Source organism: Neophocaena asiaeorientalis, unplaced genomic scaffold (assembly GCF_003031525.2).
Source record: "Neophocaena asiaeorientalis asiaeorientalis breed wild unplaced genomic scaffold, Neophocaena_asiaeorientalis_V1.1 scaffold30, whole genome shotgun sequence".
In the NCBI taxonomy this organism is placed as follows: Eukaryota; Metazoa; Chordata; class Mammalia; order Artiodactyla; family Phocoenidae; genus Neophocaena; species Neophocaena asiaeorientalis.
The window spans coordinates 10,401,412-10,415,061 of record NW_020174923.1 but is presented as its reverse complement, the minus strand read 5'-3'; the positions used below and the strand labels follow the sequence as shown (position 1 = coordinate 10,415,061).

Genomic DNA, 13,650 nt, shown 5'->3' with positions numbered 1-13,650 from the left:
GGGGGGGGGGGGGGGCGGGCATTAGCCCAGCCCTGCCCAGCTGAGCCACGCACGCTACCCCCCAAGTGTCCAAGGCTGGCACTGGGCTCGGTGTTCAAAGATCCTCTTCACACGCAGTGATCCGAAGACCCAAAATAGATGACACAGAGGCCGGGATCTTGACTCCGATTCTCAGAGGGCGCACCCTCCACACCTTCCACACTCGGCTGTGCCTCTGCCCCCTGGGCCAAGACAGCTTGTTTCCCTGCACAGAGGACTTCCTAGGGCCACACAGATCCAGTTAAGGGGTCAACCTGCACTGAGAAAAAAAGTCTCCTGCCTGTACCCAGGGTTGCCCATCGAGACCAGCGGGGACTGAGGGCCCACAAGCCCTGAGGACCCGGGGATTCCAGGGGCTCCGTGGGCCCTGAATGTGAGGCTTCTGGAGCTCATAACATCTGCTTCTGTGGAGAGCAGCGAGGTGGGCAGCTTTGGCCTCACCCACCTACCAGTCAACGTAATCAGCTTCCATGGCCCCAGGCTTCCTTGCCCTGAGCTGGGGTTCTGACCCGGGCTTGGTTGCCTGGGTTCCTCCCTGTCTTGACAGCAATCATAAAAACAATAAAAATAACAATAATAGCTAACACTTGTGCCTTCCGCCTGGCAGGTGCTGTGCAAAGCTTTGCCTATTGATCCAGCTAACCTCCACGACCACCAACTGTTTCATCATTAGCCTCCTTTTCAGGGTGGGGAAACAGGCACAGGACGATGGATCAGTTGCTCAAGGTCACGAAGGGAGTAAATACCCCACCCCCATGCAGACCTATGCAACCTGGCTCCTGGAGACTGTGCCTCTAGTCCTACCCTCTATTTTTGTCATTTGAGTCTTCAAATCCATGCTGCTTACAAGGGAGAGAGATGGTAGTTCTGAGACGCTTCTTAAAAGGTGACCAGGTGGAGAATGGGCCTCCAGGAACGCTAATCCTGCAGCTATTTCTCAAGGCCTGGGAACTTGCCTTGTGTCCCCAGGGTCTAGGCTTGACCTGATTATCTGCCGGCACATAATGGTTCCCCCCACTTCCCTGCTTAAAACCTCCAAAGGACTTCCATACAATTAGAATCAAGTCCAAACTCCTCATGACAGCCACTAGGGCAAACAGCCTTCATCGTTCTCCAATCTGCTCTCCCACCCTGATCCCCCAGCCCACAGTGTCCCCGTGTCCCGCCTTCCTTCTGGTCCTCAAACACTCCCAGTCTGTGCCTGTCTCAGGGCCTTTGTACCTGCTGGCCCCTCTCCCGGGAACAACCTGCACCCCACACCCCATCTTTACATGGCTGTCTCCTTCTCAACATACAAGTCATAATTCACATGTGACTTGTTCTCTGAGGCCTTCTCTGACCCTCCCAACAATCTGGAGCGTACTTTATGCGAACATGCTTATAAAACTAAACAAAAGGATAATTCTTTCCCACCAGCAAGAGGAGGCTCAGGCTTGAAGTTGGACCAGCCCCTCCTTGGGTTTAGCAGATAAAGAGGCCGGGAATGTGAACCTGATCAGTCCTAGGACACAAGGTCCCCTAACAAGCTTGGAGGACAGAGAGAGCAGCATGGGGCAATCCTGAGGATAACAGGGCCTTTGTCTGGGGGCCTGGGGCCATCTGCCTTTAGGACAATGACTTAGGGGGTCTGGCACCCTGTGAAGCCTGCAAGAGGGAGCATCTTGTCCTGGGAGGAGAAGCTACAGCGGTGCTGTCCTGAAAGATCTTGGTTCACCATCCACAGGCCTTCCTTCATTACACTCCACAGGGGTCTCCTTGTGCCCCCACGCCCACTCAGGGTCCTCTCGTGGCATCCCAAGACCCCAGCTCTCACCATCGCCTGTCCCAGGCCTGGGTTTCTCCTCCCATCTCTTGGCCTTCTTTAGGGCTACATACAGAGTTGAATTAGTCCCCTCAGCCCCATTTTACTAAATATATTCCATTTATTTACAATAATCTCAATGCCTCCTCCGGGCTGCTCCCTGTGTGAGGTGCTGATAAATGCCTCCCCTGGGCTGCTCCCTGTGTGAGGTGCTGATAAATGCCTCCTCAGCAGTAGCACCCAGGGGAGTGGAGGTCAGGTGGAATGTAATGTTACTGATATAAAAGATGCGTATCATAGAATTTACAAATGATAATAAAGTATACAGTCTTCTTTACTGTAAGCTCTGTATAACCAGTCGATTCACAGAATGCTTTCACTGATTTTTTTTGCCAAACTCTTTGATCAGTGGCCAACCTATGCTTGCCATCGATGAGTGAGTGTAGTTCGGATATGATTGTTAGTTGGCATTGAAGCCAACCAGTAAAATGAAAGCGAAACAACAAAGTCAAACTTCACTGGTTCATAATGATGTGAGAGACTTCTTCACTGAATCAGATAAGAGTTTTTTAATATCGGGAGGGTATTTCCTCAATTTTTTGTAATGGCTACAAACAGGACACACTTTTAACCTGCATCATTAACATTTTTCTCCATCACTTTCTTAAGTCTAGACAATCAACAAAACAGTTAAGCAAGACGTGATCTGCAGTGTTTACCAATTTCTGTGGTGTGAATACTCCCACCACGGCCGATTTCAAGCTGCCAGCAGGAAGTCACTGAACAAGGAATTGGGACAAGATGCACGGCAGCCACCATTGTCCAACATTTCCACCATCAGGTACGATACAAGTGAATCACCCCAAGAACATGGTAAGCATCACATGGAGTGAAATCATTAGGAAGAAATGAGTTTTAAGCATTTATTACCTGTGTTCTTTTTATTTATTCATTTTTGGCTGTGTTGGGTCTTCGTTGCTGCACGCGGGCTCTCTCTTAATTGCGGCCAGCGGGCGCTACTCTCTCCTTGCGGTGCGCAGACTCTCATCGCGGTGGCTTCTCTTGTTGCGGAGCACAGGCTCTAGAGCGCAGGCTCAGCAGTTGTGGCGCACGGGCTTAGTTGCTCCAGGGGATGTGGGATCCTCCTGGACCAGGACTCGAACCCGTGTCCCCTGCATTGGCAGGTGGATTCTTAGTTATTGTGCCACCATGGAAGCCCCTACCTGTGTTATTAATATAATTTATTTCCTTATAAATTTAAATAGTTTAATTTTTAATAACACCCGTGTTTAACAACTGGCTCACAAAATTTCTGAAAATTAAGGCCTTGGCTCTTGAGAGTAAGTGTGAGCCAGCTCCAGCACACCACTGGTGACAGCATCTTGTTCCTGGGGAAAAAAATCCTATTTATTCAACAGTCACTTCACAGATGCTTACTGGGAGTCTACTACGTGCCAGGCACAGATGCTGGGGACATATCAGAGAAAGTTGCTTAGCAAGACCCTGCCCTTGTGGACTTACATTCCAGCAGGGGAGAGAGAGAAGGTGCATCGCCAGTACACAGAGGATATGGTCAGAGGGTGAAGGTAGTGCTACAGAAAAAAGGGAGACTGGCAAGGCGATGCGGGCAGGGGGCCTAGTCATGGGTGGTCAGGAGCAACACATTGAAAAAATGACATTTAAGCGAAGACTTGAAGGAAAAGAAGAGAACCATGCAGCTATCTGAGGAAGAAAGTTCCAGGCTGTGGCCACAGCCAGTGCAAAGGCCCTAAGGCAGCAGTGTGCCTGGAGTGTTCAAGGATCAGAGGGGTCCCTGTGGCTGGAGCAGAGCATGCAAAGTGGAGAGTGGGAGGAGAGGAAGGCAGGTCACATGGGGCCTTGGCAGCCTTTCCAGGGATGCTGAGCTGAGGTCTTTTTTTTGCAGATGAAGAATCTGAGGCCTGGAGTCACTCAGGTAGCAGGGGGGAATGCCAAGAGGAGCTGGGCTGGGTCTGCCTCTGATCACTCTGTGCTCCTTCCTCCTCACGGCGGAAGGACTGCCAGCAGGTGTCACCTTGCCCAGGTTCCTCCTTATCCCAACAGCCCTATCTGGCCATGTCTGCAGGCCCCTTGAGCCAGAACCCCTGGAATCTCAACACTTCTGACTGGGTGGCTCGTGGGGCAGACGGGGAGGAGTAGAGATGTTCCATCAGGTGTTAGGGCTGAGGGTGGCCAAGGGTGTAAACACGACAACTGGAAGGGTTTTAGCGGGCTTGTGGACTAACGAGGCCACACTCCAAACACCTGCCTTTCCCCCACCCCCTCCTAACACTCTCCCTGCTGTGTGAGCCTGGCCGTCGTGGCCAGAGCTGGACACCTGACCACAGGGGCCACCATGAGAGTCTCTCCCAACAGAGATGATGGCTGACCAGGACAGGTGGCCTCCTTTCAGGGTCTGACTATTGGAGTGAGCTGGTCTGATGAGCTTGGAGCCCGAGAGACTGGGGAGGAGCACAGCATTTGTGGAACACCAGCAGAGATTGGACAGTGAGCTGGTATGGGTGGGCACAGGGCCAACCTCACAGCATGGGCCCCATACTCAGGAGGGCCCCATGCTGGCTTCATGCTCCATCTTGAATTTGTTCATAATTTTTAAATGAGGGGCCCTGCATTTTCTTTTTGCCCTGCAAAGTGGACAAACAGCCCACTGGAAGTGCCTGGTGAAGGACGGCAGGTCCAGAGCGCTGGCGTGCTTTGTGCCGCTCCAGGTCATCCATGCAGGAGGAAAGAAACCCATTAGTCAGGAAACCCAGGTTTCCTGACTAATGCGTCCTCAGGACGGGGAGGCACTGGTGGGCTTTCTGTCCCAGGAGATTCCTCTCCAGCTGGGATCCTGTCTGCAGTGCTCTGGGCCCTGCAAACAGGGCCAGAGGATGGCTGTTTTGACAAAAACAATTCCGGCCACTGGACAGGCCTGTTCAATACACTATCGACAGATTCACCTTGGCAACCTGGAGCCTGCTCTTCCATAAGCACCTCTCCCTCACTGCCTGTCTTTGGTCTTAAAGATACACCTCCCTCCCCTCCCAGCTGGTGCAGGACCCAGAGGGAGGGGGCTGGGCCGAGCACTGGTCCAGGATATAAGCAGATGATGGGGGACACTCCTTGCGTCCAGCCAGCAGTCCCACTTCCACTTTGCATGGGGACCTCCTCCTTTATGCCTTTCACCCCATCCCAGGAAACTGACAAAAAAGCCTTGGCTCCCTGGGGTTGGGGTGACAGAGGCAAACACTCTACCTTAACCCTGCTCTTCTCTAGAAGGTAGACTTAGGAACCGTGAAGTGGCAGGTATGGGCACTCCTCAGTGGGGTTGGAGGGTCTGAATTTAGGGGGGAATCACTGGTGCACAGCTCAAATAACCAGGCCTCTATGAGCGCCGTGAAAACGGCATAATCGATGCATGTGAGAAACAGCAAGCACCAGCTCTGCAGACTGTGCACAGATGCTCCAGAGCTCTGGAGTCCTCCAGGACACACACAGGTCCCACTGAGGAGCACAAGGCTTCTTTGTCATTCCTGCATGACGTGCGAAAGCCAGTCAGCGAGGAGTCAGGCTGAGAAACAAGTGGGAAGTGACCAGGGGGCGAGTTACCCTTGGTTTAATTGCTTTGATACCCACAGCATTTGTGACTGTCTGTCTGTCTGCGCCTATTTGGAGAAAGAAGGCAGGCTCAGTATAAACAGGAATGTATCTCTGCCAGTGGTGGGCAACTGAGAAGGAGATGAGGCAGTCACATCAGCAGAGTGTGTGGGAGGGAGTAATCCCCAGTTAGCTCCATGCACAGAACAGCTGTAGTTGGTTTTCAAAATCCTGAGAGGACTTCCCTGGTGGTGCAGTGGTTAAGAATCTGCCTGCCAGTGCAGCGGACACAGGTTTGAGCCCTGGTCCAGGAAGATCCCACATGCCGCGGAGCAACTAGCCTGTGAGCCACAACTACCGAGCCTGCGCTCCAGAGCCTGCAAGCCACAACTACTGAGCCCGCACGCCACAACTACTAAAGCCTGCATGCATAGAGCCTGTGCTCCGCCACAAGAGAAGCCACCGCAGGGAGAAGCCTGAGCACCATAACGAAGAGTAGCCCCCGCTCGCCGCAACTAGAGAAAACCCGCACACAGCAACGAAGAACAAATGCAGTCAAAAAAAAAAAAAAAAATTCTGAGAAATACCTCTCGTCCATGGAGGCTTCTGTGGCAACATTTCTCTTGTCCTGTGCAATATTTCTCGGCCTCCATGGCATTTGTTCTTGGTCTTCAGGCTGAAAAAGAAACCTACAATCCCTAATAGGTTTAAAAAGGAAAGAACACTTTCTCTACATGGATCTTCTTCCATGAGACTCTGCTATTTCTTTGGACTCAAAGCAAAACATCAATTTCAAGCAAGGGAGTGGGAGTGGGAGGCACAAGTCCGTTTCTGAACCTTTCGATCTGAATCAGTCAAAGAATACAAAATCACCCCATTATGATCATTACTGTCAAATCACAGGCAATCAACTCGCTGACACAGGCCAGACGGACATCCGGGAGGAATCCATAGAGCCAGAGCTGGTTCTGAGCCCTGCAGAACTGAACTCTTTAAATCAAAGAAGGAAAGAAAGACAGGCCTTGTGTTTTTATTTCCTGGTGTTCCCTATTACTTTTACATGTTTTTTATTTCAGTAGCATCAGACAGAAACCTGCACTCCAAAGTGAGGAGAAATGGCCCAATGTGGGGCACACATGCAGGTGAATGTTCTGGACCCCCAGTGCCACCAGCCCCAGGCCAACAACTGATGCTCCTCAACCCATCCACAGACAGAGCTGGTGGTTCCTGGTCACCAAGTCTCCCCAGAAGTGCCATTCTTGAAAGTTCTCCCCAAAGCAGGACCACATTCTAAGGGCCCTGGGCACTTTTGCCTTTGTGGGCCCCTTTCTCCATAAAGAAAAAAAGTGTTAAAAATTATAGTTTATAACTGCCTTGATATAAAGATGAACACGTTAATAGTCTACATTAAAACATTTTCTTTGAACTTAAGGGTTTTTTCTTCTGATTTTAAAAGAAATTAGATATACATACAGTAGAATATAATTCGTCCTTAAAAAAGGAGGAAATTCTGACACATACTACAACATGGATGAACCTTGAAGACATTATGTTAAGTGAAATAAGCCAGACACAAAAGAACAAATACTGGATGATTCTACTTATATAAAGAACTTGGAGTAGTCAAATTCATAGAGACAGAAAGTAGAATGGTGATTGCCAGGGGCTGGGGGGAGAGAATGGGGAGTTATTGGTTAATGGGTAGAGTTCCAGTGTGGGAAGATGAAAAATTCTGGAGATGGATGGGGGTGATGGCTACATAGCAATGTGAATGTACTTAATGCCACAGAACACTTAAAATGGTTAAAATGGTAAATTTGATGTTATGTATATTTTACCACAATTTTAAAACAACAATAAAAAGAAACTAGAACATTTTCGTGGACCCCTAAAAGTATTGTGGACCCTGGCACTGAGCCTCCCCAGTCTGATGGAGAAGTGGCCCTGCCCAGAAGCATGCAGCTGGCTGGCTTGTGTGGGCCCACTCATGCCCTTCATCAATCCCACATTCCTACAGCTACACTCACCATATTCCTTCTGCCATCCGTCTGTCTAAGCCCAGAAAAAATGAAATACTGAACTTTATTTGGGACTTCAGTGATTATAAATAATCATGACACGTTCCAACCCACCTCCTGCCTTTCTCAAGGGTATTGTCTCCATCAGAGGAGAGGACTTGGGGTCCCCTCCCCCGGCCTGGGGTATCTCTTGGGCTTTTATTCTCCTTCCCAGTCAGCAACCCAGGGGAGCATCCCTTACAGGGAAGTGTTAGGGCATTTTTAAGATGTGGCATTTGTCGGCCAAGCCAACTTTTTTTTTTAGTGAAGCTCAGCTTAGGGAAGAGAGTTCGTGGTGGAATTTCTGCTCTATCCCCCCTGCCCCCCAGTTCCTACATAAATCCCCCTGGCTCTCCGGGGAAATATGCACTGTAGTATCAGCTTACTCCTTATTGGCCCTTTGATAGCAGAACAGGGGTTTTGTCATGCTCTTGACCTGAGATTTCCTTTAAAAACCTCAAATAAAAAAATGTATATATGCTCCTGCCGACTTCTCTCTGGGAATGAAAGGGCACTGAGCAAGGGGCCGGTTTGGGAAACAATGGCCCTGGCCATTGGGTTGTGTTCAGTCCTGAGTGTGCAGGGTGGGCTCCTAACGCTCCAAGTCGCTCTGGGGCTGGTTGTTTCTGGCTAGAAAGGCAGCCTCGCAGCCGCAGTGAGGGGGAGGGGTGAGTTAGAGGCAGCGCGCGCGGGGCTCCTCTGTTAACCCCCCACAGCAGTGAGATCCCCCACTTTGCCCCACGTGCACATCTCCTTCCCACTCCCCGGGGCGCAGAGAGCGGTCAGCTCTGGCAGGCCCCAGCTGCCTGCCAGCCCGAGGGGAGCCCGCCCCCTAGGGGAGGGCGTAGAGAGTGCAGGCTCCTCAGCGCCACTGCCCCGGCCCCGCCCCGGCACCTGGAGCAGGCAGGTGAGGCAGCGGCCGGGGCCCCTGGGAACCGAAGGGGATCCCTTGGGGGTCCTCAGGGACAATCACAGGAAACTATCCTCCGGAAGAAGCTGGGGAGGAGGACTTCTTGGGCAAACCTGGGGGATCTTTCTGGAGGTGGGGTCGAGGGGACACCCACCCATTTCTATCAGGATTCAGGAGGGCGGGGCGAGGGGGATGGACTAGGTGACCACGTCCGACGACCTCGTCATCGGGAGTGGGGGTGGGGTGGGGACGGGGACCTGGACATGGAGGGACGAAGTTTCAGGGCTGCCAGACTCAGCTCCGGAAGTGGCCAAAGGCGGCACCGATGCAGACATGGGATTAGAGGGTACCCCAGGCTTTACCACCCGTCCCCAGCCCTCGGCCCCTGAAGCACAGGCCGAGCTGTGCTCTGGCTGGGCCCTCCCGGCCGCCATCCCACGGTCACCGGATCCCTGAGCACCCCCTCCGTTCTCCCTTTGATCCTGCAGGGATAACCCCCGCCCCAGGTGTCCAGCGGAGCTCGCCGCGCTCCCGCCCCTGGGGATCGATCGGCTGGCTGGCGACGCGCGGCAGCGGCTCTGGAGCCACCGCCCCCTCCCCCGCCCGGGCTACGCAGGACGCGGCCTCGAAGCAGCGTCCTCGCGGTTCCGGGCCGCGGCCGGACTCGGCTGCCGGCCAGCGGGGAAGGCGGAGACGCACCGGGCCCTTCCTATCGCTCGGGCCTCGCCACCCCGGGGTTGGCAGGGGCGAGGAGGGGGAGGAGAGCGAGCCCAGCTTCCCCGGCCCGCCGCCGCTCGGCACCCCACCCCCGCTTTTCCTGCGTTGCCAACTACCCACTCCCGCGCACGCTTAACCCTCGGCGCGCCGCGAGGCGGGGAGGGGGAGCGCATTGGGCTGGGGGGAGGGTGGGGTAGCAGTCGCGCTTCGGCTGACTACTACTTCGGGGTCCGTCTGGCGATTTTTATTTTATCCCCGGGTTTACTGCAGCAGCTCTTGGTTGGAAAAAGGAAAGAAAGAAATCTGCCTTCTCTATGGGCCCCGCAGGGTTCGGGGGCGCAACGGAAGCACCCGAGAGCAAAATGCAGGGGCGGGTGTGAATGGGGTGAACCTCGTAGGCACGGGAGATCCGCGGGGAGACCTTGGGCAAACGAAACCCAAATGAAAAACACAGCACTCAGAGGCCGTTGTGAGTGCGCGGCGGCGGCGGCAGGCGGTGGAAGCAACACCAAAGATCATATTTGAAATATGGATCCTGGGGGCGCATATCTCCAGGCGGGCGGGAGCCCTGCGACCGAGCATGGGACGGGGGCTGGGTGGGGTTCTTCCGGAGAACCTGAGAAGCTGCCCTGACGCTGGGAAGGGGTGGACCAGCCGACGTCGTAGAAAACGACGCGTCCCGCTTCGGCGCCCACGACCCCCGCGTGCCGCAGGCGCGACCCTGCGGCGGCCAATGTGGCCCCAAGGCTTGCCCCAAGGGGCCACGACCTCGCGGCGCGCCGGACCCGTTCCCCGCCCCGCGCGCCCGACCGGGCCCTCCCACCTAGAGCCCCAGCTCCAGCTCCCAGCTGCTCTCTGAGGAGGGACGTGGGGGCGTTAGGGGATTCACCACCCAAATGAAAGCCGACCCTTCTCGGGCGGTGCGACTAAGAACAGAAACTTGGGGGTGGGGACGCAGAGGGCGGAGTGGAGCCCTTAGGGACAAAGCCATCCCTCCTAGAAGGTGCATGGGGCAGCGCTCCGGACTCCCACACAGCCTCCCCACTCTACTCACCGCCCACCCCCCGCACAGTCCCACAAGGTCAGCTGCCCCAAAGCCAGCGCTAAAATGCAAAGTTACATACGCCAGAGCTAAAGTCAAAGACAAGTTCCCCTACTAAGAACAGAGGAGAGAAATGAACTCTTGTCAAAGCCTGGGCAGATTTTGTAGTCGTTGCTAGTAAATTCTCCCTCAGCTACTTAAAATCCACCTCTGGGGGCCTTAAAAAGTCACACTAACTAGAGAGCTTTCTCAGCCGGGGACTGGCTGGGGAAGTCACAGGCGGCCCCTTCCGGGCAGAGCCCAGACCTGGGCTCCGTGGGCGGGTGATGGCATCTCCTGGCAGAGATCGTCCATTCAGAGAGCGAGTTTCTTTAAGAAGCCGTTTGTTTCCCCGGGTTGGCACGGGTCAGGCCCCTTGGGGCCCTAAACTGTCAGTGACCATCCTCGGGTGTAGGGCCGTTAAAAATTTCCCGGCTTCTCCAGGGTCCACTCTTTCGGCCCTCGGTACTCAGGGCGGGAGCCTGCGGCTCGTCAAGATAGCATCGCTCCTCTCTTGGGGCCCTTGAGGGCCCCTAGGGGCCCCAGCCTGAGGTGACACCCAGGAGAATTCTGCCCCTCGGCGGAACCGAGGGGCGCGATCTGCCCCCGGCTGGAAGGGGGCAGAGTCAAAAGCGCAGACCGGCGGCACTTCTCCGGGGTTCCCCGTGAGGCTTGGGGTATCCCAGGTCGGAGGCAGGGGCCCCGCTGAAGGCTCTGGGAATCCCGAATTTATAGCTCCACTCGCCTGCGACTCCCTCGAAGGGGCCAAGACAGGGGGTGGGACGGTAGGGGAGACCCCACGGGAGATTTCCCAGGAGGGGCTCGCGGGGCGCATCGGGGGAGCTTCCAGGGCGCTCATTGTTCCGCACCCTTCAGATTCTGTCTCTGCCTCCTCCTTGCATCCATTCGCAGTCCCGCGGACCTGAGCTCCTCCCCGCACCCGCTGGCAGGTGAGGGAGGGGTGGTCTAGGGTCAGGCTTCGAGGTGGGGCGAGGGCTCTGGGAGTCGGCCTCTCTCCACATCGGCCCACCCACCAGCAGGACAAAGTAAATAACGACGCGAGTTCCCGGGTTCAGCGGATGCTTGTGTATTTTGGTCACTTTCCACAGAAAGGCTGGGAGCGGGGGCGGCCGCGGGCTCCCGGGGCTTCTTTGGAGCTTCTGGGCGTCCCCTCCCGAAGTCTTGGGGAGCCTTTGGCTGCTCGCACAGCCATATCGGCAGCTCCAGAAAAGATCCGCCGTTTTGGCCGGCGGGAGCCTCCCTTCCTCCCCAGCTCAGCAGCAGGCCGCCCGGCTCCTGCGCAAACCCGCCGTCGGGGCACCGGGTTCTACAGCGTGGCCCCCGAGATCCGGAGTACGGGCCCCGGAGGGGCGCGGGCGGAGCGAGCCGAACAGCGGCCTGCGGAGTCCGACGCCCCTGGCGGCGCGGAGGCTGCAGCGGCCGCTCGCCCTCCCTCGGCACCCCCCTGCCCGAGGAGCCTCGGAAACACCCCTTGGAAAAAGATTTTCCAGGGGATTTTCTAGCGAGGGGGCGGGCGGAGTGTCGGGAAGCTAAGACCCTCCCCGGACGAAGGGACTGTCCAGGACAAGGTCGCTGCAGACCTCCAGACAGACCGACAGCGCCGACGGCCTGGCAGTTGGTAGGCTCAGTTTGGAAGGGTGACTGTCGCGCTGACGGCGCTTACCCCGCCAATCTCGGGGAGCCTTCCCCTTCTACGGTCAAGTTGTCTCACACGAGAGCTCCTCTCCCGGGACACGAGCGTCAGGAAAACGCCCAAAACACAGCAGGGGGAGGAAAACCTTTTCCTGTGTCCCCCTCCCAAAGAATTCGCCTCCCTCAGCTTCTATAAACCCAGAGAGCCCCCCTACCCCAGGACTACAAGCAGGCGTCGCCCCCACCCAGGCCGGCGCGTCCCCCCAACACCTTCTCAGGGTAATCTTGGGTTTGCGCCTCAAGCTTGTCAGCGGGTAGTCGCTGCAGACCGAGCCCCTCTCTGCCCCTCTCTGGGGCAGCCAGAAAACGATCCCCACCCCCAGGACCCCTCCGGGGAGGAGCCACGCGGGCCGTCTTGAGCCGCGGCCGCCAGGGCAGCAGAAGCCGCCGAGCCGCGGGGGCTGCGAGGTGGTGGTGAAATGGTGGAGTCAACGTGTTCGTCCTTAAACACCAGACCGTCTCCAGGCTTCTCCCGGAATCCCGGGAGAAAATGAGCCCAACGCATGCTTTGGGGGTTCGCTTCCCCACCTCGCCCCTCCCCCGCTTTCTCGAGCCCCCGCGCAGTCCCCACCCAGCATTCCGGGACGTGTGTCAAGGCGGGAGCTGCTTTTGCTCCTTTTCTTTCTTCCATGGACCCTCAGCCAAGGGATTGCGCAAACTTCCTGCTCCCGGTCCTTCAAGGGCCCGGAGCTGGGGGCCCGGACACACCCCCGGGCAGGCGCGCCCCTGCCCCTGCCACTTGGGCCGCCCTGCCCCCTCCTCAGGTCCCCTCCCTCCTCACTCCGACCCCACAGAGATCGCAGCCCCGCGGGCGGCGCCCTCGGAGGCCGCGTGGGGCGCAGCAGCTCCCCCAGCCGGACGCTGGAGCTGCACGCCGGAACGCGCCGTCTCGCCGCCGGAGGTGCTAAACTTCACACTCAGCGGCTTCTCCGGCCGCGTCGGGAGGGCCTCGGCTCGGCTGCCGCTGCCGGTCAGGGAGCAGGGAGAGCGAATTCGTGACGAGTGCTTGGCTCCTCGGCCATTCCATTCACCTCCCTTTCGTGCGGCCCCGCTGTGCCCTGCTCAGCTTCAACCTTTTCTTGACCCTCCCTGCTCCCTCTTTCGAAGCCCTTCCCGGGACCCCACGAAGTCCTCTCGGGCCCCCAAGCCGACCTGGACATTCTCTTCGCCCCCTCTTTGTCTTCCCTGCCTCCCGCCGTGTTGGCCGCGGGCTGGGGGCGGGGGGTTGCTGCTGGAAACTGGACATCCCGCCCTCGCCCCAACAAGGAGAGAGCTGAGGGTAAACTAGGAGCCTCCCAGGTTCCGGGGTGGGATTGGAGAACACTCTGGTAAGGTTCTTGAGCCCTAGGGCCCCAAGCTGGCTGCTCCTCTATCCCCTTTCTCCTCTCCGCGCTCTCCCTGGCGGTCCTCTGCACCCAGTCGTCGCTCTCCTCCCTATCCTTTCTCTTCCCATTCCTCGCCTTCCTAAATGCCCTAAGCCTCGCGGGGCGGGGCGGGGCGGCGGGACATAGAGAGTGGGGGCGCGAGCTGCCCCTGCTCCGATTCCGCCCCCTGCCGGCGACCCCCAGGGAGTCTGCACATGATGCAATTCGGTGCAAATGGAAACTGCAGTGGATGCTTCCGTGGCCCCCGGCAGGGGTCCCTGGGCAGTGTACGCTGAGAATGAGAGGCGAGGGAGCCGGCCGAGGCGGTAGGCCGCAGGCGAGGGGTCGCA

General features: G+C 56.6%; 1 protein-coding gene across 1 annotated transcript in view; it reads left to right on the top strand.

The window, feature by feature from the left end:
- Nucleotides 1–13,650, top strand: part of CBX4 (chromobox 4) — a 24,046-nt gene that overhangs the window by 4,778 nt on the left and 5,618 nt on the right. Inside the window, exons 2-3 of the mRNA XM_024761130.1 lie at nt 4,292–4,297; nt 11,397–11,402. The gene's annotated coding sequence lies outside the window, so the exon portion shown is untranslated. The remainder of the gene's footprint in view (nt 1–4,291; nt 4,298–11,396; nt 11,403–13,650) is intronic.